The sequence below is a fragment of the Triturus cristatus genome, chromosome 4_1 (genome assembly GCF_964204655.1).
Source record: "Triturus cristatus chromosome 4_1, aTriCri1.1, whole genome shotgun sequence".
Classification (NCBI taxonomy): Eukaryota; Metazoa; Chordata; class Amphibia; order Caudata; family Salamandridae; genus Triturus; species Triturus cristatus.
The window spans coordinates 131,994,969-132,018,733 of NC_140585.1; the positions used below are offsets into that span (position 1 = coordinate 131,994,969).

General features: G+C 45.9%; 1 protein-coding gene across 2 annotated transcripts in view; it reads right to left on the reverse strand.

The window, feature by feature from the left end:
- Positions 1–21,365, reverse strand: part of LOC146847655 (uncharacterized) — a 28,085-nt gene extending 6,720 nt beyond the window's left edge. Inside the window, exon 1 of one of the 2 annotated variants that reach the window (XM_085651785.1) lies at positions 21,092–21,365. The gene's annotated coding sequence lies outside the window, so the exon portion shown is untranslated. Of the gene's footprint in view, positions 1–9,111; positions 9,301–21,091 lie in introns of those variants that run through there. The other variant, XM_085651784.1, reaches the window with a different exon arrangement.
- Positions 21,366–23,765: the final 2,400 nt, after the last annotated feature.

A 23,765-nucleotide genomic window follows, 5' to 3' on the forward strand; every position in this document is an offset into this window, starting at 1 on the left:
TCTACCATGTTATCATGCCACGTACAATTGTCTTACTGCTGTTGTTTCAACATAGATGTTTTGCTGCCTAGCACAGCAGTATCTTCATTCAAAACCTTATTCAACAGTTTGTTTCCATCATACCGACTTAGCTATGTACTGTTTCTGACCTTACACATCTCTGGTAGACATGCTGTGCTGTCTGTTACTACATAACTAGGTAATAGACTACTACTGTAAGAACTGTGCAGTATCGTTGAAGTAAGATGCACTTTATTAGGATTAAAGGTAGCATGTTAGAAAAGCTGCACCTACTAGGATAATAGCATAATGAATGCAGAGCACACAATGCAATAACACAGGCCGGGTAGTAGGAGAATCTGATGCAAACAATGCAATAACACAGGTCAGGTACTCAGATGCAAACAATGTAATATAAAGTCCCGAGGCTAGCTCTGTAAATTAAAGGTACAGAATGGATTCACACCAAGTCATGGCATATTTACATAGTTTAAGACAACAAGTTTCTGCTACTTTAGACTGTTGGTCTTAAGGACTCTATTGTGATGGGTATTATGTGAGACTTGGCAGTAGTTCAATGGGCAGATACATAATACACAAGTAAAAAAAGGATGTCATTGCTCAAGGCCCAAATGGATTCTCTGGATACCAAGCACTGAAATTCCTGATCTGAGCTCTTCTGTGAAAATATGTCTGCCACACACTCGTCACCTCAGTGAAACAAGCAGGATTCTACAATAAGCTAAACCAGAAGACCTTTCTTGAATAGGTCTTTCAACCAGTCTCCAATCAGCAAGGCAGCTTTTTTTGTAATTAGGAGCAGTCGCCAACAAGAAAACAGGATATTTTTGGCTCATCTCTGCCAGGCTTTCTGCTCTGACGTGGAGGCAAATGGGATGGAGCAGGCTACAGGAGACATCTAGTAAACAACAAGGGAGTTCCTCTGGTATACTACCAGAGGTTGCTTTCTGAAGCAGGCCACATATACAAGGACTCACCCTTATGTAGGGACTAATCCAATTTCCTCTTCCCCTCATACATTTGCTAGAGAAACAAGGTTCTGTGTGACACCCAACGAAGCAATCAGCACCGTGGTTCTGGGAACCTTTGGTAGGATTATAGTGAAAGAGCCTTGTGTTATATAAGAAAAATATACAAAGTGAATCTGTAACGCCCTGAACGTCTCAGGATCGTTTAACAGACACGACAATGAGGACGCAACCACTTGTGAAGGGTTAGTTATTTTAATGAAGGCAAATATAATACAAGGAATAAACAAAAGTTATAGTCACTGGAATCCTCCAGGCTAAGTACGTTACCAGCCCACAGCACGGATGGTCCTAACCGTCCTCTGCATATACGCCGATCCCGGCGTATGCCAACAGAGGGCAGAAATGAAATGGCCGACAATGCCAATCGGTAGGCTGTGAGGGGCACGAAGAGTGTTGGGGAGAATCGAGGAGTCAGGGAAACACCCAGCCGGGGTCTCTACCTGAAGGGAGCAGCCGCTCAACCTCTTCCTCAGACTGCACCGGGACGCGGAGTCACCTCCTGGTGATGCGTCACCGATACCCCAATCAAAAGCAAGAAGACTGAACTGAGAGCAGCCGCTCGATCGATCCTGTGGACTTCCGAGTCTGTAACGCGGCAAACACCTCCTGGTGTGCGTTACAGCTGGCAGTCCCTGTGTCTCTGGTCGGGCTGGGAGTTACGACTCCAACCAGCAAAAGCGCCACTGCGCTTGGGCTCAGCCGAGTCAAAAAGCGAAGCTCAATGGTTGACCGGTAGAGCTTCCGGGTCCTTCACAGGTGACGATGGGGCAAGACACGGCCCAGGGAGTAACGACTCGACCTACCTCCGTTCTTGCCTTACTGGAGCACCACTCCGGAACACTGCTCTTCACGAAGCAGGTACGTCGGTGTAAACACAATATCCGACAGCGTTGTGCCTCCCGGTTCCTCCCTTTATAGGGCGTGTTTTCCTTGAGTTATGTAACAGCTCTCCTGTTTACATAAGGGCGTGTTTTCCTTGAGTTATGTAACATCTCTCCTGTTTACATAAGGGCGTGTTTCCCTTGAGTTATGTAACAGCTCTCCTGTTTACATAAGGGCGTGTTTCCCTTGAGTTATGTAACAGCTCTCCTGTTTACATAACCTCTCAACCGCTAAGCATCCTGGGAGATGTAGTCCGTTTTCGCTGGTTACCGTTTTCCTCCCCTCGTATGACAGGAATTCTTGACAGAATCTCCAGAAACAAGGAGTTTGATTATAGGGAGATGTAGGTCTGGGTAACAGAAAGACTGGATAGTGGAACAAATCTATAATATAACTGAGATTATTCATGTTCTAACTTCTCTTCCGCTGTCACAGTAAAAAGCAGTGCCAGGTGGAAAGATGATTTCTTCTGCAAATGCCACCTCAAACTGAAGCACAGTAAAAAGTAGTGCAGAGTAGAAATGTTGTCTTCTGTTAGAACTACTTAGGGCCTCATGTAGGTACCTCAATACCGGTCGGTAACGGCCGAAAATCGGTAAATATCCCGTTACCGACCGGTATTGAGGCACTTGAGATGTAGGTGGCTGATTTCTGGATTCGGTATTTACCGAATCGGAATTTTAAGAAATCGGTAAAATACCGATTCGGTAAATCCAGAATCCAGAAATGGAATGTAGGGGGCACTCAAGTGAGTGCATTATTGGTGTCTGGATTCGTTATTTACCACCAACTACAAGTTGATGGTAAATTACGAATACCTTACAAAAAGCATTTTTGTGCTATTTGTAAAGTGCCATGTGGCAGACATACATGCCCTTAGGGCATGTATGTGCGCCACATGTGCACACATGCACAAATCAGGGGTGCAACAGGGTGTCAATGTGACACCCTGCCACCCATGATAATGCCTCCCCTATTACCGATTCGGTATTTACCGAATCGGTAATAGTAAATTGATACTTGTATAGCGCACTACTCACCCGCATTGGTCTCAAGGCGCTTGTATGAATACTGCTGTGGAACCCATCCTGGCTTTCCCTGTGAGGCGTCCACTCCTGGGCACCCCCAAGGTGGAGGCCAGGCATCCTTAGCGTTGTGGGGGCCGTTGTGGAGATTAAGCAAGCTATTGCCCAGAGTTGCAGAGTGGGACTCCATGATTGGAATGGCACCGAGGCGAGAATTATACGGTCCGTGGAATTTTTTAGCCCAAGACCCGCCGAGGCGGGGAATTGAACCCTGGTCCCGGGCTAGACCTCTGCATCAGGGTCTGCCGCTCTAATCATTGAGCCACACTTCTCCACGCCATAGTAACTGGCTTCCCATTCATTCCTATGGGCCTCTAGGCCCATAGGAATGAATGGGAAGGGATGCATTATTACCGATTCGGTAAATACCGATTCATAATTACCGTTATTTACCGAATCGGTAATAATTACCGATTATTTACCTACATACTATTTACCGATTCATAAATACTGAATCGGTAAAATTCGGTATTTATGAATCGGTAAATAGTATGTTACCTACATGAGGCCCTTAGTGAGTAAAATGCAGTGCAATGTACACAGATTCTTGTTTAAATAAGCCCCCTCACAGAGTCAGTAATAATTGGTGCAATTCTTAAAGGATTCCACAGAAAGTGCTCCTTGTCTTGTGAGTAAAAAGCAGTGTACAGATACTCTCTACTCTAAACACTTCTCTTAGTGGAAGTAAACATCATTACTGCCCGTAACAGTACAGGTAAAAGCAGTGCAGTGTTTACAGGTACTCTCTGTAAAGGCACCTCATAGTGTCAGGAAACAGCAGTGCAGAGTGTACAGATGTACTCTTTTTGTATACACCCCTCTTGTTATAGTAAAATAGATTTCTTTCTGTAGCTTTAAAAGCTGCTTAAAGTTCAGTTAAAAGTAGCTAGATGCAAATGTCCTCTTCAGTAAATGCCTCTTGTAATGTAATAATCAGCAGTGCAAAGTACACAGATTAACGCTTTTTTAACCAATCCTCATTCCGCTGTAAAATAGGTTTCCTCCCTCTTAGATGCAAACACCGCTTCTAAAGCAGTTAAAAAAATAGTGCAGTGGACAGATTTCCTTTCCTGCAAACGCCCCTTGTAATGTCGTAAAAAACAATGCAATGTGATCAGAAAATCTCTTCTGAAAATACCACGCATAGTCATATAGCGTAGTAAAAGGCAGTGCAGTATGGATGGATATTTCACAGTGAAGAATACAAAGCAGTGCGGGCAGAATTTCTCTTTTTTAACAACCCCTCGAAGAGTAGTAAAAAGTAATTCAGGATACACACTACATATGTACTCTAAGCACCTTTGGCAGAATAGTAAAAGGTAGACGAGTCAACACAGATATCTTTCATTTAAAATCCTCCTCATAATGTAGTAGAAAGCAGTGCAGTGTGCACACATATCCTTTCCTGTCAACAGCCATCATAGGAAAAACCAGTGCAATACACAGATTTTCTCTGAAATACAGTTCACAGAAAGTAGCAGGCTCTAGTAATTCCCAGGCTAGATTATGGCTGTGCAACACTCTGTGGGCTACCCAGCTACAATTTGGCTCCGCTCAGGGCTTCCCTGAATTCAGCGGCAAGGCTCATCACAGGTTCCAGAAGAAATAGCCACATCAAACTGGTACTGAAATCCTTACACAGGCTGCCTTTGGAGGCTAGGATTCATTTTAAGATTGCGTGCATGACTACGATGGCCCTTCACTTTAACACCCCTCTGTACCTAGCCCAAAAACTGGAGCTTTCTGGTGAAAGCCGATCTTCTAGCAGTTCCAGCACTCTGCTGCTGAAACCTCAAAAATTCCAGAAAAAGAAAACTTATAATTGGCCGTTCTCAGGTATCGCCCCCAAGAATCAGGAACTCCCTGCCACCGCACATCAGACTGACTCCCTCTACAGCATCTTTAAAAAAAGAAGTGAAAGCTCTATGGATGAACGCCCCTGTTTGATGCGGTTAGTTGCACTACTGGTGGGCTTTTCTCCTTCTACACGGACTGCCTCGTCCTGATTAACACTACTTCATAGTTTTTTTAAATTTTTGTTTGTTTTTTCGCCGGGGGTCCTATGCTTTTGACTATGTCTGTGACTTTGGTTTGTGCTCAACCCCTTTATTTGTCTGTTGTACTTATATGGTCTTCTATTTCCTTTAGCATTGGCATATTTTATTGCTCCTCTGTCTTTTCCAGTATCTTGCTTCTCACTGTTGTTGTTTTTTACCTGCAACTCGGTTTGTACCTCGATCATCTGTAAAGCGCTCCGATACCCGCTTGGGTCACGTCGGCGCTATATATAACTTTATATAAATAAATAGTAGAAAGCAGTGCACACATTTCTCACAAAGCAATGCCATTTTCACAGACTTCCACCTCTGTTAATGTCCCACAAAGTGTAGTAAAAAGCAGCAGTGTGCACAGATTTCTCATTGCAGTGGCACAGAATTCTTATAGTGTAGTAAGATGCAGTGCAGACTCCTCGTAGTGCAATAAGATACTGTGCAGCGCGCACAGATTAGTCTTAGTGCAGTACGACGCAGTGCAGTGTGCAGATTCCTCATAGTACAGTAAGATGCAGTGCACAGATTCCCAATAGTGTAGTAAGACGCAGAGCAGCGTGTACAGATTTCTCTTACTGCACTAAGTTGCCGTGCATTGTGCATGCATTTCTCCTAGTGTAGTCGGCAGCAGTGCAGTGTGCACACATTTCTCAAAATGCAGTAAAATGCAGTGCAGTTGCACATATTCTAAATAGTGTAGTACGATGCAGAGCAGTGTGCACAGATTCCTCAAAGTACAGTAAGATTGGTGGAGTGCCATAGAGTCCTCACAGTGCAATAAGATGCAATGCAGTGGACAGATTCCTCATAGTGCAGTAAGATGCAGGGCAGCGTGCACAGATTTCTCTTAGTGCAGTAAGATGCAGTGCACTGTGCACACATTTTTCCTAACATTTTTCCTAGTGTAGTAAAAAGCAGCGCAGTGTGCACACACATCTCAAAGTGCAGTAAGATGCAGTGCAGTTGCACATATATCTTACATATTAATGCAGTACGATGCAGTGCAGTGTGCACAGATTCCTCAAATGCAGTAATATGCAGTTTAGTGCCACAGATTCAGTACTGCCAAGTATCACGCATCAGGCGTTAGACTAACGCATTTCAGTGTGGTGCTCCGCATCACCGCACTGAAATGCATTGTCACGCATTTCTGCAGTTATGTCAGCTGTCACTGTGAAGCGCTGTGGAAGGCACTGTGTGTGGTAGGTGACCGCGCCCTGCCTGTGCCGTATGAGCGCTGCTCCCGCAGGCTAGGGGGCTTCCAGCAGAGCTAAGGCGCCGCTGGCAGTCTCACCGTGCTACAATGTATCTTAATGTGAGGATTCTGCGGCACCACACGGCTCTGATTCAGACAACCTGACTTAGGGCTGGGCCCAGTCAGGTTGTTTGATACAATTGGCCGGTGCGCCGCAGGGGAATTCACCTCCTACTAGAGTGACACAGGAAGCCTGAGGGGTAAGGTCGGCGCCATAGGGCCTCACTTGTAAGCGGCGGCTAGAGCTGGCTTGTTTCAGTGCTGCTGTCTGTTGTGGAGTGCTCCTAGGGCATGGCCGCCCGCGCTGTGGAGCTTATGATGGCTGCCGCCCGCTGTGACTGCAAAATTGCTGAGCCCGGCTGAGGGGGAGTGCAGTGGACCTCGTGGGAGTCGTCCGTCACACTCACAGTAAGGTTCATTCAGCGGCAGCCAGGAAGACCGAACTCACAACAGGGACAGTCAGCTGCTTGGACTAAGGTGAACGTCATTATAAAGAAAAGAAAAAATGTACCGATCCTGGTCTGTTTCTTCTGCTTATCTTGTTTGTGCCTGGAAATTTAGGCCGATATAGTCGACAGGCGGGTTACACACATTTAAAAATGTGGAGTAAAATAAATATGCTAAATCCGTATGGAAACAAGGAATCTTCGTTTTTGGCATAAAAACCTTGCTTCATATTTGGACTAGCTCTATACACAGTGTGGGTCCACTCAGATGGCAGCTAGCCCTTAGTTTTTGAGCAGTACCAAGTGCCCAGAGGTGATAAAGTTCAGGGTGTTTGCAGCGGGGGTGGACCGCGGGCGAAGCTTGCCTGGCACCCTGCTGCAGAGAGACCCAGACGCCAGTCACGCTGCCTCCCTGCCCATACATATCTCTCTCACATACTCACTGCGTGCCCGTGCCACCTCTTGTCTTGAGAAGACGCAGGGCCTCAGAGTCCAAGGGCTCACTCATCTTCGGCCCCGCCCTGTGAACACCAGCAGCCGTGGTTTACGGTGAGCACAGAATGTGCTGCTCCATCAGGCGACATAGTAAGGCCCCCACTCAGGCTCTACTCTTGCCACGCTCTGAGCTCTTCAGAGATCTCTTTTCTTAGCACTGCGCTATCCTCACGTGACCCCACGCTCAAGCCATCACTAAGGAGCACAGAAATGAGCTTAATTCAGCTCAGTATTTAAACCAGTCACAACCTGTGCCCCTCGCTTTCTATATTCCCATCGTAATCTGTCTGGCTGCAGTGTTAGTTATATTGTACTTTCCAGTAGTCCTGGAGAGGAGCGAGCACGCATCCTCGTGACATAAGTTAAGTTGCACAGCATTTACTAACTTGTTTTAATGTGGCCGCGCTGGTGATATCATTATTTTTGGTGTCAGTGAGCGGAGGGATAATTTTTTTAATACTGCTGCCGGCTGTCAGTGACCTGTGTGTCTCAGTTGCTTAGTGCTACTTCTTGCCCAATCAATGCCTGTGTGTGTGTGTGTGGCGGTGTTGACTGACTCTTAATTTTAAATGTAGGCAGCTGATCCCTCACGTGCTCTCTGTGCCTGCAGCCTGGGTGTCCCCTAAAGGGGTGCGAGAGGCACAGTAGGGCAGAGAGAGCGCCATAGAATCCAAGGAGGGCTAGAGGTCCTGGTTGGAAGTGGTATGTTTAAGAAACAGAACAGAGCATATTCACACATGTAGCACGACCCTACTTGTGTTCTATATGCGAGTCTGCAGCCTGGGTGTACCCTTAGGAGGGTGAGAGGCATAATAGGATAGAGGGAGCGCCACAGAACTCAGGAATTGCTGGAGATGCCAGGAGTCAGTGCCATGACCTCCTTAGAGGCAGAGCGCCTTGCACATTCCCATCTAAGTGCTCTTCAATTTCTGATGCTTTGCTGCGGTTTTAAAATCTTCTTGGAGTTTCTCGTTGCTCCAGTGGGTACATTTCTATTTATATTTCCCTCGTCTTCATTGCTTGATTTGATCGCAAGAAAGTGCCCCTTATAGTCGTTGAAATATCACTCGTAATTGCACTGAAATTATGAAAATACCCCACATAGCAATATGAAACCTTGGCAGCTATGCAGATTACTCACAGTGCAATAAATTGCAATGCAGTGGACAGATTCCTCATAGTGCAGTAAGACGAAGTGCACACAGATCAACCCAAATGATACTCACAGGGCTTTAAGTGGACGGTCTCACCGGGTCGGAGTACCGGCAGTTTTTTTTAAGGAGGCCTCTATGGGGCTCTGTTTTGTGCCCTGGCACAGACGGTCCGTGTTTTTTCGAGCGTTATAGGGGAAGGGAAATCCTTTAAGGAAGTCCTTTACTCTCTGGATTTCCCTTCTGTTTTTGAAACTCAGGAGCAGCAACATTGTCGTGGTGTCACCAGGGCTTTAAGTGGAAGCTTTTTCAATATTAATACAAGCCATAGTTGCTGCTCATTTATCTTATGCAACTAACAACCACTGAGAAAGCCAATTGTCCTGACTTGTTGTAGGTATGATGTTACTTGTTGTATCATATATCTGGATGCAACGACAGAAACAGCAAAATACCAGTCGGGCGGCACACTATAATAAGCACACATTTTTAGCTTAAGTGTTTTTCAAGCCACGCCCCCACTTAAAGCCCTGGATAATCACAAACACCTCTAGGGCCCGCACGACCACCACCCCCCAGAGGTCCCTGGATATAAGACCCCAGCTCAGCCCGGCTTCTCGCAGGGATTGCCTCCAGGATTATTCACTCTATTTCCCAAAAAAACATACAGCGTATGGTACTGACAATCTCCTACCTGTGTAGACATTTCCAGCTCTTCCCTCCTCCTGGGGCTGATGCAGATTTGGGGCCTTTGGCGGCGCAGGGGGGAGAGAGGGTGGAGGGGCGGGCCGGCTGCGAGGGCCTGAAGATGAAGATAACTGCACGGGCTGCGAGCAGTGAGAGGCCGGCAGTGATGTCGGGATCGGCTGCTGGTGCTGTCTCTGCCGCTGTTGATCCGGAGGAGGAAACCCTTCTCCTGTTCTTAAACTGTGCTCAGGATTTCAGCAGCATGGGAGGCGCGCCCTCTGGTGGCTACTGGCAGAACCTCTGTCTCCAGTCTCCAGCAGTGAATACGTTTCACTCAAAAAACGGATTTAGTGGTAGGAAAGATGTTGCAGATATGGTTGCTTTTAAGATTCACACAGTCCTAGTATACGGCCTCGCGAATTCGTGTTCTTCCAGGTGTCAAACAATTACCAACAATCCTACATCTTGTATTCTTATAACTTCACACAAGGAACACCTCAAATTGCTCGTCAAGTCACATTTTGCAGTTTTGAGGATTTCCATTCCTTTGTGTTGATTGTCCTGCCCTCCCTGGTGTGTGGTTGCTGCTGTATTATCATCTTCACTTCATACGAGCATCTTCCAAACACTGATCTGAAGGACTGTCGTGTATTTACAAAAAGGTGACAACTGGAAGTGACAGTTTGTATGTCATTAAATACACGTCATATCTACTGAATACATCAGACACCCTACTCTCATTCTTCACCGCCATGTTGTGTCGCAGACATGACGCTGCGAACTGCAGATGTGGAATGAACAGGTCTTACTGCATGTGCTGTGTTCCTCGACGTCTTTCTAACTTTTACTCAGCCATGGACAGGCCATTGGGGCTGAGGGGCTTCGCCCTCTCACCTTTTGTCCCTAAGGACAGTGTCTGTCAGGCTGGGGAAAGGTCAGGGCCGTTTCTACCATTGGTCAAGACTAGGCGGCAAAAGGGAGAGGGCGGCAAAAAACATGAGTTTGGGAATCCCCTTGAAAGGCCTTCAACCTCGAAAGGGCATTGGGTAGCGCCTTCTACAATTCGACGTGACGTTGGACGCCACGGGGGGGGGGGCATCACGCCGTGCGCGCCGCTATAAATATGCAACTTCTGATTTCGCTCTCGACCCGATCGGAGTCGGACCTCTGTGCTCGCACCCTTTGCTGACCCCAAGGTGCCTGCCCACTTCTAGGACCATCCGTTCTTCTGAGAGGCAACCTTCCTGCCTCACTGCCCCAGACTCTGAGCATCTACACCTCAGTTAAAAGTTCCACAGTCCTGTCCACCCTACTCCCCTGGACCGGCAGCGCCCTCTTCAACATGTTCACCAGTCAGCAGGGCCAGCGCTTCCATAACGCGAGGTAAGGCTTTAAGGTGCCACCTAAAGGCTCTGGCAATTTACAACAACAAAACAACGCCAGGAAAAGGCCTTTTTATCACTGTATGGGGAGCAGCCAAGCAGGCAAAATGCTGTTTTGCCTGCCATACAAAAGCAGCCTGTGCGCCAGTCGATCCTGTCAGTCCTCGAGCTGGTCAGTCACTCTTTCTCTATGAACCTCCCTTTGAGCGTTCCACTTGTACCAGCGACCCAACGCAGGGCTTTACTTACAGACCCCTCTTGTCCCGCCAAATAAAGCCCGCCCCCCCACCCTATGGTCTCCGCAGCCTCATCTTTAACTGACTCATTTTTCGCTTCTCCTCTCACAGCCTGGTCACTCTCCATCATTCCCTCTAGTGTTTCCTCCCTACTGCTGACCATCATCACCTCCACCTTGGACCTCCCCCCTCCACTGGGCTCATCATCCACACCTCTGTGACCTTTGGGAGCACAGGGCCAGCCATGGACTGGTTCTCATCCTACCTCTCTATTGAACCCTCCCTCTAATCTGTTACTCATCTCTCTACACTCTTTCTGCTTCTCGTAAATTCACATGTTCTCACTTTTCACTGACCCCTTTAAGACTCCCGGCGCTGAATGTCTTGTTGGGTGTCTCATGCTGAGCAGTTGTGGGGCTCCCTACCAGGGACTGTTCACCCCTCTGCTCGGAAGGAAAGAGGTGAGAGGGGTCAACAAATTCATGAGGAGAGGCAATGCAGAGTCTGTTTGAGAGTCAGAGTACAAGCTGAGCCATCCCTCAGCCAGTCCAGTTTTCAGTGTTTATTTTGTTCTGAATTTCAGTGGTGTTTTATCAGTGTTTTCCAATATTTTGAAATCTATGCTTATCAGTGTTTGTTGAGGTGTCAAACCCCTAAAATAGACAACAACTATGTTTTCCCAAAAATACATGCTTTTTTTGCAGTGATTGTTATAAAGCTCTCATTTAAATCAAAGGAGAAGTAATGCGGGGTATATAGAGCCTAGACTGCTTTATAGCATAGACAGCCAGTGGCTTCTTAAAATTTTCGCTAATAATGTCGTTACAATTCTCTAATGCAAGGGAGAGAGATTGATGGTAGTAAAAGGAAGGGGGTGGCATTTTTCAATTCTCACCTAGGGCGGCAAAACACCTAGAAACGGCCCTGGGAAAGGTCGGCCTGAGGGACACTGTTCATATTCAGGTCAGGCAACCAGGAGCTAGACATGCGCTAAATGCTCAGGCTCCTGGCTGCCAGAGCTGAACTTTGCTGGGCTGAGGATGTCACAGCTCCTGTGGGTGTGACCTCCTCAGCTCAGCAAACGGCCTCGAGGCCATTCCCCTCGTGACGAGAGGAAGCGTCACTCATTGCCTCACACCAGGGTGCTTCAGTTTTAAGCCCTGAAGCCCCGAGGGTCGAGTGTCAATCAGTGACACTTCGTCACACAGTGGGGTGGGGTCAGCAGTCTCACCGACCCCATCCCATCACTGTGATGATGTTGGGACTGCTGCGCCTTGCCTTCCCAAGCCTCCTGGGACCTCCGAGGGAGAGCTGCAGGTAAGTGTGATTTTTCTTTTTTTAATTAATGTTAGGTGGGTGCGTGCACGTATGCATGAATATTTGGTAATGAGTGTTGTTAATGGATGTGTGTGTGTATGCAGGTCTGTGAGTGTGTAGGTGTGCATGTGTGTCTCTTCTGCCCCCTCCCTACTAAAATTACTGTCTGCCACTGCTTTTACTTCTTCTTTGAGTCGTATCTCACTCACAAAGCACTGTATGAACAGCTCTTTGACTTTACTCTGCAGCTCTCCAAGCCTGCCAGTGCAAACAATTCAAGCTCCTTCAGATGGGTTTGGGTGTGTTTTTTAAAATTATTTTTTATTGGGATTTAGATACGTAAGTCAATACAACAACAAAAATAAAAATAGTGCCAGGAAGGAGAGAGACCAGAGCAGGGGAGGAGCAGGGCGAAGGTGGGGAATGAAAGGGGAAAGCCATAGCATTAATAATAACATGTTAATGACAATAAGCATATGCGTGTCACATTCGCCACATAGTAAAACAGAAGAAAAGACCCCAAAAACATACAAAGAAACCAGGTGTGGAATGCAACCTTGGACCTAACACAGAAGCAATAGACAGACAGTACCACTCGACTAGAAGTACTTATAGCTGTTGACACAGCCTTACTCAAGCAGGGACCAGTACATGTCAAGGGGGTGAACCTTGGCAAACCCTCATTGTCAAGATAAACTCCTGATCGGTTCTTTCCCGATGCTGAATTTAAAGGGGTCGTTTGCCACATGAAGAAGAGAAAAGGTTCCTATATATCTTTGGGACGGGAGCGGGTAGGCATCAACTCCCAAAAATTAGATAGCTGCTTCTGACAATACACCATGTCCTGGAGCCATAAGTTTATAGAGGGAGCGGCCTTACAACCCAAGTGAATTGCCACCCTTTGCTTGGCCGGGGGAGTAGCACGGTGGTGAGGCAGCGTATGCCAGCAGGCCTCCAAGGAGATGTGAGTAATTGAGTGCCCCGTCTGTAGATAGTTGAGGACACTTCTACCCAAAAAGCTGCCACTTTCAGACAATGCCATTGCAAAAGGAATAAAGGACGCATAGGGTACGGAGTATCAAAGGCATCTGGAGTTGTCACTGAGACCCATTTTGGCAAGCTGTAAGGGAGTGTAGTAGCTGTGGTGTAAGAAGTTAAAATAAATTAAACATAGTCTGCAGTTTGGAGAGAGTGACTGCAGCTGACTGCAGAAAATGACCATTGAGTAACAGTTATGAGGGGGGGACTGTATCAGCTTCCCATGCTGTGTGCGCCCTGGGCACTGTGATTGGTGCAGAGGTACCCATGCTGTTATAAAGACAGTGATCAGTGTTCGTGGTGAGGCAGTGGTGAGCATGTGTTCTAACGCAGGGACATGGGGATGGGGGCAGGGGGCTGGGAACGTATAATGTTCAGCAGGTGGCTCTGAGTTGGTAGTACAGTAGAGTGTCAAACATGGTGGGAAACAGAGATGTTGTGGACTCAAAAGGTGGGATAAAGTGGTTGTCCGGGTACAAGTCAGACTAGGTTATGATGTTACGGACATGTGCCTTCTCCTTTGCCCCTATCCAACAACAGTGGAACTTTAGGGCTATTGCTAAGTGAAATAGAGGGTGCATAGAGGTAGGAGCGTTTTGCCTTCTTTTTCAGTTCTTCCAAAGCCCATTGTACTAGCTTAACTGTGTCTATGTCTTCCCTTGGTGCCCTGTAGGCACACAGAGTGCTGTAGTCAGTGGCCAGGGAACTGCCCAGTCAGTCAGGCAGTCAATTACTTTATTTGAGTCTTATAAAATAAGATCATAAAAGTATAAAGTACAAAATGTAAACAGTGACATAATACATCAATTAAAAACAGAGATAAAACAAAAAATGCATACATGAGTACAAGTTGTCGCTTAGTCTTCCAAGAAAGAAGTAACAAGCATTGGCATAGCCAATAGGTCTCGCTTTTGGGACCTTATAAGTATTTAGTTATGCAGCACAATATCCTTGGTGCAACAACAACTGTTGCATGGCAAAACACTTATAAGGTCCCAGAGGCGAGACCTATTGGCTATGCCAATGCTTGTTATTAGTGTATCAGTGCCTGGGTGTGTGAGTGACTGTGTGGGTGTGTGAGTAGCTAAATCGGTGTGTGAGTGGCTGTGTGCGTGGTTTTGTGAGTGGCTGTGTGAGTAGCTGTATGGGTTTGTGAGTGGGTGTGAGTGGTTGTGTGGGTGTATAAGTTGGTGTGTGTGTGTGGGTGGGTCTGTGAGTAAGGTGTGTGGTTCTGTGCATGGGTGTGTGCGCGAGTGTGTGAATGGGTGTGAGTGATTTTGTGGGTCTAGGAGTGGGTGTGAGTGGTTTTGTGGGTCTAGGAGTGGGTGTGAGTGGTTTTGTGGGTGTAAGTGGCTGTGTGGTTACGTGAGTGGTTGGTAAGTAGTTTTCCAGTCAACTATTTTCCTTTCAGGGAGAATTATGCACTGCAAACAGAACATGGGGTTGAAAATATGCTCAGGTTCTGAGGAAACATTTAGTTAGAACTCAAAATAAAGTTCTAGTGAACTCCTGGGCCGTTTAGTGTGATGGGTTTCCTTGTCCTAAGCGAAACTTTGACCCTTTAGTATGGCAGCAAACCATCCTCTTGATTCCATGTAGTCTGTTGCTTTCCACATTCACAGCCAAGCCTTAAAGACCCAGGAGAGTGAATTGTCAATTCAGACATAATTGCAGTAATGCACTCTTTGCTGTGCTCCAAAGAGCACGATGCTGGTGGCCTGTTTTTCCCAACTGTTTTGATTAGGGAACAGAATCATCTTCCTCCGATGACTGCCTCGGTGCATGATTAGTTTCAAGGAGGCTTGCAGAGGAATTGAACTAATACCACCCGTAATACCTGTAAAATAAAGAGGTCAAGTAGAGAGCAATAGATGGGCAAGCGATCATGCACAATCTCCACTGGAGGACAACTACATTGCAGAAAGCGGATAAACTTGGCCGGGTTGGAGGAGAATGTCCTGGTGAATGGACTCAGAAGATGGGGAGAACCAATGCCTGTGAGCAGCAGCAAACATGCTTGGACACGTGGGAAGGGGGGAGGTTTAGTATAAGGAGTGGCCACTGCTAAAAGCAAAAAGATTATACAAGGTTACAGGGGTTAAGAAATGAGAGTGGGGAGGGAGCTTAACTGACACACAGACATTATATTGTACACCCCTGCTATGTACTTCAGAACAAGTTTGCCCACTACAGAAAGCAAGGCAAAGTGTAGCATGGTAGTTACATTTGTTCAAAGCATAACAAACAAGCAGCTGTGCGGCCGCGAAAGTTAAAGTAATCGCGGTCAAGCGCGGCGCGCACGCCCGTGCACATGCACTGTAGCTCTAGGCTGGCCTGGTAGCACTTTTTGGAGCCCTCTCAAAAAGTCTCGCCAGACCAGCGCATGCGCTGGGTCAGGCGAGACCTAAAAAGGACGCCACAGAATAACAAACAAGATTGTTCAGCAGTGATTGTAAGAAATACATTCCTGGGCGACATTGTATAAAGTTGTAGTCCCACATAAGTGGCCGACTGAATCTCTTACGGTGTTCTACATAAAAATTGCCAAAGAAAAAGATGTGTAAATTTGATTGAGTAGAAACACCGTCACACGGGCAAGGAGGAAGATCATGGATAGAGTAGATTCCTGATGGATAGGCCTACACGGAATCAAATTCAATAGAAACCCTACTAAGATGAATCTGTGAAGTAAATTTGTCACGGTGAGTAAGTATGAGGCATGCCTTCCTGGTCAATCGAACCTTCCAGGTATGATTTTACAGACACTTTTATGCAATTAGAATTAGCTCTCTCATTTGCCCCTTGTTTGAGGAATTGAGTCGTAATTGCCATTTTTGAGAAAGTAGAGCAATTAGATGGAGAGCTAAATAAATGCTCTAAACCAAGAGAAGAAAGGCTTTATTAATGTATGTTAGCCAAGGAATCCTATGGCCGTATTCAAGACAGAGACAGGCTTCTATTAGCCTCTGAATAAAATTGACAGACTGTCTTCTCCAATAGGATGCTATAGTGTGATTGGGTCCACACTAATCATGCCAGTGATGTAAGGAATGTCCAACTCTGCATAACAAATAAAACAACTTAGGGGAAGACCGACCATTTTTTTCCAAAAAGTGTCCTCTATAGTCTGGAGAGTTGAAGAGTTTGAAAATCCCCAAATGCCTGCCCCATAGGTTGCTACAGAAACCGATTTGGCAATAGAAACGTTTTTGACCATTTCAAGGGGTTTTGCGCCCAATTTCTTTATAAATAAATGTAGGGCGCAAATACTTTTTTCCGTTGATAAACCCTTATTAGCGATCATATTGGACCAGGTTAATTGACTGTCAAAAGTTATTCCCAGATAAGAAAAAGTATCAGTATGGGCTATTTTCTGACCAGCTATATAAAAGTTTGGAACCTTCCTAGATTTACAGCCAGCAATTAAAATAAATGACTTCACCCGATTAATTTTTAGATCCAAGCTGCTCATGTAACTCGCATAAACTTCTAATAGTTTCTGTAAAGGCTAGGCCTGTGCAGGCGATTAACACTGCATTGTCTGCATAAAGGAGAATTGGGGTTCGCACATTATTGATTCTTGGGACTTCCTGCACTGAGTTCAACAGGGGTGTTTCCACCCCATAAGTATAGATGGAAAAAATAAATGGGGTGAGTACACAACCCTGGTGAACTCCCCTTTTAATTGGGAATGACCTAGTACACTCCACCTGCTTCCCGGACACAGGCCGAGGCTGAGGAATAAAGCTGCCTGATAAAAAAGATAATGGCCTTATCTATGCCCATTTCTTCTATTATCCCCCACAAATGGTGATGAGCATCGCAGTTGAATGCTGCAGATAAGTTTATAAATGCCCAGTATAGCTTTTACCTTGCTTTACTTGAGTATACTTAGCAATTAATAGACTTGGGTTGAGGCATTGATCCTGGGTTTCTTTCCCCTTTTTAAAATTATATTGTACCGGAATAAAAAACATTGTTACAGGTGGCCACTCCTTTAATCTATTTAATAAAACTCGACCCATAAGTATGGAGTGAAATTGACCTATAATTTTTTGCCTCAGATTTGTCTCCTTTCTTGTTTATAGGGTCTGAAATGGATTGCAGCCATGAATATGGTGGGCCCACAATGGCAACTGCATAAAAAACATTTGTCAGCACTGTTCCCCATAAGTCAGACTGTTCTATATAAAAGTCTATTGGGGTACCATCCGGGCCAGGAGCTCTATTACTAGAACAGAGCACTGCTTAAGGGCCTCTCTGATCTTGTGTAATTTAAAAAAAGAAGAGGCTTGGTGGGGGGTAAAAGATGCCTGCGGTGTGTCCACTCCCTCACCTTTTGGATTGAATATTAAAGAGAAGTGTGCGACCCAGGATTGCTCATCCACATGACAATCTAAACCCGAGTCAGTGGATAGGTTGAGAAATGGGGCATTAATAACTCTCCAGAAATCCTTGGCGTTATTTAAAATAGCAGCTTGGTACAATTGTTCCCAAGCTTCTTCCTATTGGGTTTTTATTCTCATCTTCCTTGCCTCTTTATATCGAAAGCACAAGAGCTTGACCAATTCCACATCTCTAAGATTAGATCTAAGGGCCATGTGCAGGTTAGCTAGGGTCTTACTGCATGCTTGATCAAACCATCTTGAGCCTGATGTGTTGACAGTAGTTCTTTTCCTAGTTAGGGCTTTTTTAACCTCTGATAGTATCTGACCAAAGGCCATGGTCACCTGAATAGGATCAGGATCTGATCCTAAACAAGTTGTGATGTCATTTAATCTATTTCCAATCACGACCAGAACAATATTTGCTTTATCTACTGCTACCCATTAAAGAATTGTTCCATTATTTCAAGCTACCTTTGGCTTAACATGCCTCGTCTGCATCGGGTGGACTTCTTCCCATTTTAGGTCGCCAGTAATGACCCCATGATCACTAAAACTAAAAAGCTTTTTTGTACCATCACAGATAGACTTTTTAAGGGGCACCGAGACCAATAGATAATCTAATGTCAAGCCCTTGATGGCCAGGCCAAAAGTGTTTTGTAACGTGCCTAAACTGGAATCTATGGGATTCCCAATTTCCAGATCATTTATAGTGAACAATCTGTTCAAAGCATCTCCAAAAGGATTATGCCTAAAGTGTGGAATGGGGTCACCTGACTTATCAGTTATGCCGCACACTGTATTACTAAGGAGGGCACAGATGTTCGTGTTAAAGTCCCCCACTCAGAGGATTTTCAGAAGCTGTTTAAGTGAATTAAAAAATACATTAATTTCACCTTCCAGTGTATCAACAACCTGCTTCATCTCACCAGTGAAATTATTATAATAAAAATTAAGTAGAAGAAGTTTATCACCACAAGGGCCCGTTATATGGATAAGGTGATAATAAGGGGAATTGTTGTGAAAAGACAGTACTTCTAGATAATCAGGCACATGCATCAACGTTTTTTGCAAGCACAAACGGTGCGATTTGTAAAAATCGACCGTTTGCGCCCGCAAAAAAAGCCTTTTGCGATGCATCAAAGTGTAAGGCACTTGCGATGTAAGGAATCGCAATTTATAGCGATTTCTTAAATAGCAAATGCATTTAAGGAATCACAATTTGCGATTCCTTAAATACAATGCATGTATCCCTTAGGAATAGCGAATTCGCTATTTGGGGCCGCAAAGTACAGAGAAATTACTCTGGTCTGTATTTTTCAAAAACCTTGAAAAATGCACTTAAGTGCATTTTCAAGGTTTCAGGGTACACACACACATGCCCTTGGGGCATGTGTGTGCGTAACATGGGTGCACATCACAATTTCAGCGGTGCAAAAGGGTGTCATTTTGAAACCTTTGCACCCTTGAAATTGCATGCGCAATCTGCAAGTACCTATTGGTACTCGCAAATTGCGCATGCAATTTCCCAATCATTCCTATGGGCCTGTAGGCCCATAGGAATGAATGGGAAGCCATTCCTTAATTGCAACTCAAAATGTGTTAGTCGCAAATAAGGAATGTTTAGAAATAGCTATTTCAATAGCGATTTCAACATGCATAGGCGTTTGAGAGTCCCTAATTGCAATTCCTTAATAATCGCAATTAAGGACTCGCAAAAGCATTTCTTGATGCATGTGCCCCTAAGAGTATTATTTAACATGGTCACAATCCCACCCCTGGTGTGACCCGATTTACATAGGAGAGCAGGTGTATAAAATTAACGATAACCGTCTAAGGCCCACATGCATCAAAGCAAAAACCGGTCGCAAACGGGCAGGTTCTCAGAATCTGCCCCTTTGCTACCGGTAATTTTGCATTTGGGATGCATCATCCCAAATGCAAAAATCGCAATTTAAGTAATCTCTAAATTGCAATTACTTAAATTGCCATTGCATTTAAGGAATCGCAAATTGAGATTCCTTAAATGCAATGCATTAAAGTAAAATAAACTAGCGATTTCGTTAATTGGGGGCGCAAATTACCATGAATACTAATACCAATACTACTTCATGGTAATTTGAAAAAACTTTGAAAAATGCACCAAAGTGCATTTTTCAAAGTTCCATTTTACACACACACATGCCCTTGGGGCATGCGTGTGTGCAAGATGTACTCGTATGCAAATTTCAGGGGTGCAACAGGGTGTCCTTTTGACACCCTGGCACCCTTGAAATTGCATTCTCAATTTGCGATTCTCTAAGTGAGAATCGCAAATTGAGAATGTCTTCCCATTCATTCCTATGGGCCTCTAGGCCCTTAGGAATGAATGGGGAGGTATCCCTTAATTGTGACTCGCAATTTGCGACTCGCAATTAAGGAATGTTTAGAAATCGCTATTTTTTAAGCAATGTCTACATGCATAGCCTTTTGCTATTCCTTATTAGCGAATCCTTATTTTTCGCTAATAAGGAATCGCAAATGGAATTGTTGATGCATGTGCCAGTAAGTTAATAGGACCTAGTTCCCATGTTTCCTGTAGACAGATCAGATCGTAAACCGTGACAATTGCTAGCCAGTCTGGGACAGACCGTGTAGATCTCAAACTGGCAATATTCCAGGTAATTATTTTACCATGATCTACATAATTATTTGTTGTGGTGAAATGCATAGGTGGTTCTGACACTGGTGTTGAACAGCTTTGGGCATGTATTACAGTGCTCCTGTTCTCCCTCTGCCAATCACAATCTAGATCAGTTAGGGCTCTAAGGGCCAGATGTGCGAACATTTTTGCATGCGTAAACGGGTTTGCGCATACGCATCTCTTCGCCACCGGTTCCGGAATTCTTCTGTAAAGGTGGCACTAGATGTCCACTGAGGTAAGGTATTAATTTTGACGAGGGTAGGTTTTGGGGGCGGGTAATTGTTTCGCTGCATTGGAGGTAAAGAAAGGCTTGTATGAGCATTAGAAGACATGCCCCCTAGGAAAGAGTCTTTAGTTGCCACCATCAACCCCTCTTGTTATTCCTAAATTGGCTATACAATTATTAGAAGGATACAAAGGTAAAATAGACGATTCATTATAGGAAATTAACTCGACAGACCGAGACGTCTGGTGAGGATGTGTCATGCCCTCCCATACAGAGCATAAGGACTCAATGCTAGCCTCAATTCTGGTTACTCTAACCGGAAGTGGTTGCAGTAAGAAGGTTAGTGACTGTTCCATTTTTGAAAGTAAATCATCCATAAAAGATGGGGAAGTAACTTTGAGGGGTGACAGAAACTGGCTTAGATATTCTCCCTCCTCCCTTTTTCTTATTGGAGGGTGGTTCTGTGGGGTCCAGGGGAGAGAAAACGTTACCTTCCATCCGGGAGGTCATGGCCTTTGAACGAGTAATGACTAGCCTAGGGGATAGATTAGGGGGGATCTACAGTAAGCGCAGATGGAAGCTCATTAGGAGTGCGCTCACTTGAGAGGTCAAGAGCTCCCGGGTCCCCCATGGAGAGTCTGCGCTCTGCATTCTGAATCTCCTTGTCCAGGGCATTACAGGCCCTCGTGATGAAAGAACCCAGAGTTTTAGTGGGCTTACCTCCATGTGCTGTGATCGTCCGTTTCCCCATCTGCAAGTCAAAATCCCGACAAACTGTGAGGCTGGAATTGGACGTGCTAGGGAGGGGGCCCAGCCCAGCGTCCGATGGGTGTTTACGGGCCTGCTCTTGGCCCAGGCTTTGCCCAGGTGTGGCCAGCTCTGCGGGCCGATGACGTGCTAATATGTGAGAGGGCTAGGCGCAAGGGCTGGCAGGAATCAAAGTTCCCCAGTGGAGCCTCTCGTCAGCAGGCTCAGAGTCCCCACCAACTTGCCAGGTACGATGGCGGCTACAATGCCGTGGGCCCATGACGCACTAATATGCGCGAGACCTAGGCGCAAGGGCTGGCGGGAATCAAAGTCCCCCGGTGGAGCCTTTCATCAGCAGGCTCACCTTCCCCAACAATTTGCCAGGTACGAAGGATGCCCAGTCAATTTCTAAAGCGATGTGGGGCTAGAAAGGAGGGGGGTGGATCCAATAGTGTAGAAAATGGGCATGAGCACACAGGGCCTATATCGGCATATCAAGAGCCCCCAAATCCCCCTGGGCAAGCGGTAAGGTGAGGAGATGCCATGACACCCGTGGTTGCTTACCTGTCCAAACTAGGGCAACCAGGGCAGTCTTTAAGCGTCTGACAAACTGCACTATGAGATGAATAGGTATGTTGAGAAAGAAGATCTTCACTAAAGCTATGCATCCCGCTAGGGATTGGGGCAACTTGGTCCACACCGTAAGTCTATCTTTAAACTATGCAAATGCCCGGCTGTAGTTGGCACATCAGAGTTCTTCAGGATCCTGGCTGAGCCAAATGCCCAGGTACCTCACCGGGTCAGTCACCCATTTGAGAGGGAATGCCGAGGGAAATGGTGTTGTGGCTTCCGTAAGAGGAAATGTGACTGATTTGGACCAATTCATCTGTATACCAGGGTAACCGCCGAAACACCCCACCTTGCGTGTTAGGGAGTCAAGGTTCATCTGAGGGTCGCAGACGTACAGAGTGATATCATCCAGGTACAGCGAGACTACCAGGCCTCCAGCTGTAAAGCCAATACCCTGATTTGCGTGATGTTGCCTGAGTCTCGTCACCAGAGGCTCCATTGCAATCGCGAAAAGAGTGGTCAATGGCAGGCAGCCTGTTGTGTACCTAATGAGATCAGAAAAGGGTCTGACAGCAGCCACTTCCGACGAATTCGCACGGTCGAGAGAGTGTAGAGGAGCTTAATGTGGCAAATGAAACGCTAACTGAGTCCAAGGCGGGCAAACAATGGAAAAAGGTGTGAATGCTCCAGGGTATCGAATGTCTTGGTGGCACCAAGCAGGGCAGCTAATGTGGCAACTTGGGGGTCGAGTGGGAGCATGTCCACGAAGATGGTGTGGAAGTTGTGGGACTTTGAACGGCCTGGGATGAAGCCGGAAGGGTCAGGCCGAACTATGTGGGGCAAAAGTGGCAGTAGTCTATTCACCTGAATTTTAGCAAAGATTTTAGTTTCCACATCAAGGAAAGAAGTCTATAGGAATCACACTGTGTAACCAACTTCTCTGGATTGAGAAGTATTACAATGTATGCCTCTCTGAGCAAGGGGACCGGGAGACGGTCTCCAGGGAGTCCCCAAACATTGGCAAAAGATGCAGCGCTAGCATGGGAGCAAACTCCTTGTAAAAGGCGGCAGAAATGCCGTCTAACCTCAGAGACTGGTCTATGGAAAGGCTGTGAATAACTTGGACTATCTCTTCAATGGTTATAGGGTAGTCCAAGTAGACTCAGTCCAGATACGCGGACAGGCCTAGGACAGGGGTGGCGGAGCATAATTTGGAATAGAAAGAGGACATCACATGTTAAGGTTTGGAGAGGGAGAACAAAAGGTTGTAATTTTTATCCAGTAATTCCGTCACGTAAGATGACGCCTGCGGCGAGCGGAGCAGACCCGTGAGCTTCCTGCATGAGTGATAACCCTCGCCATAGTGACGGGCCTGCACATCACGGTGGAGGAAGGAGCTCTCCTTGTTAGTCTCCTCCATAAATTTGGTTACTGTGCTCCAAATGGAGACCAACAAGGCCTCATCATGAGAGTGGAAGTGTACGGTTTCCAGAGCCCAAATGTCGCTTTCAAGCTGCGACAGCCTCCCTCGGATTGCTTTAAGCACTCCCGATTGCTTCGTGATGCACGCCCTGCTTAAAGCTTCCTTGTAAGCCTCCCAGAGCATGGAGGCTGACCAGACCAAGCCCTCATTGTGTGAAAAGTAATCCACTATCTCCCTGAGGATTTCCTCAGAGAATGCCTGTAGGAAGCTGGCTCTGTATATACTATACCAAAGTGAGGTATAGTGTGTACAGAGTCCAGTGGAACCTCAAAGGTAGGCAGAGGTAAACGTAGATAGCACTTTACTCTCTATTTGTGGTAGTGTGGTCTAGCAGTAAGGCTGTATCAGAGGGTAGTGTTAAGCATTTGTTGTACACACTCAATCAGCAAATGATATCACACACTCAATGACAGAACTTCAGACCAAGTGGTTTTGTATAAAAATTTTTTTTAGTTATTTTATTTTTTTAGAACCAAGCAAGCCAGGCACAGGTAAGCAATAAATATTTTAGCGTAGTATTGCAGTTTGTCAACAGTTTGCAATCGTATGTGCACTTTGATTTGATTACAGTTGACTTACTGGTAATGCAATGCT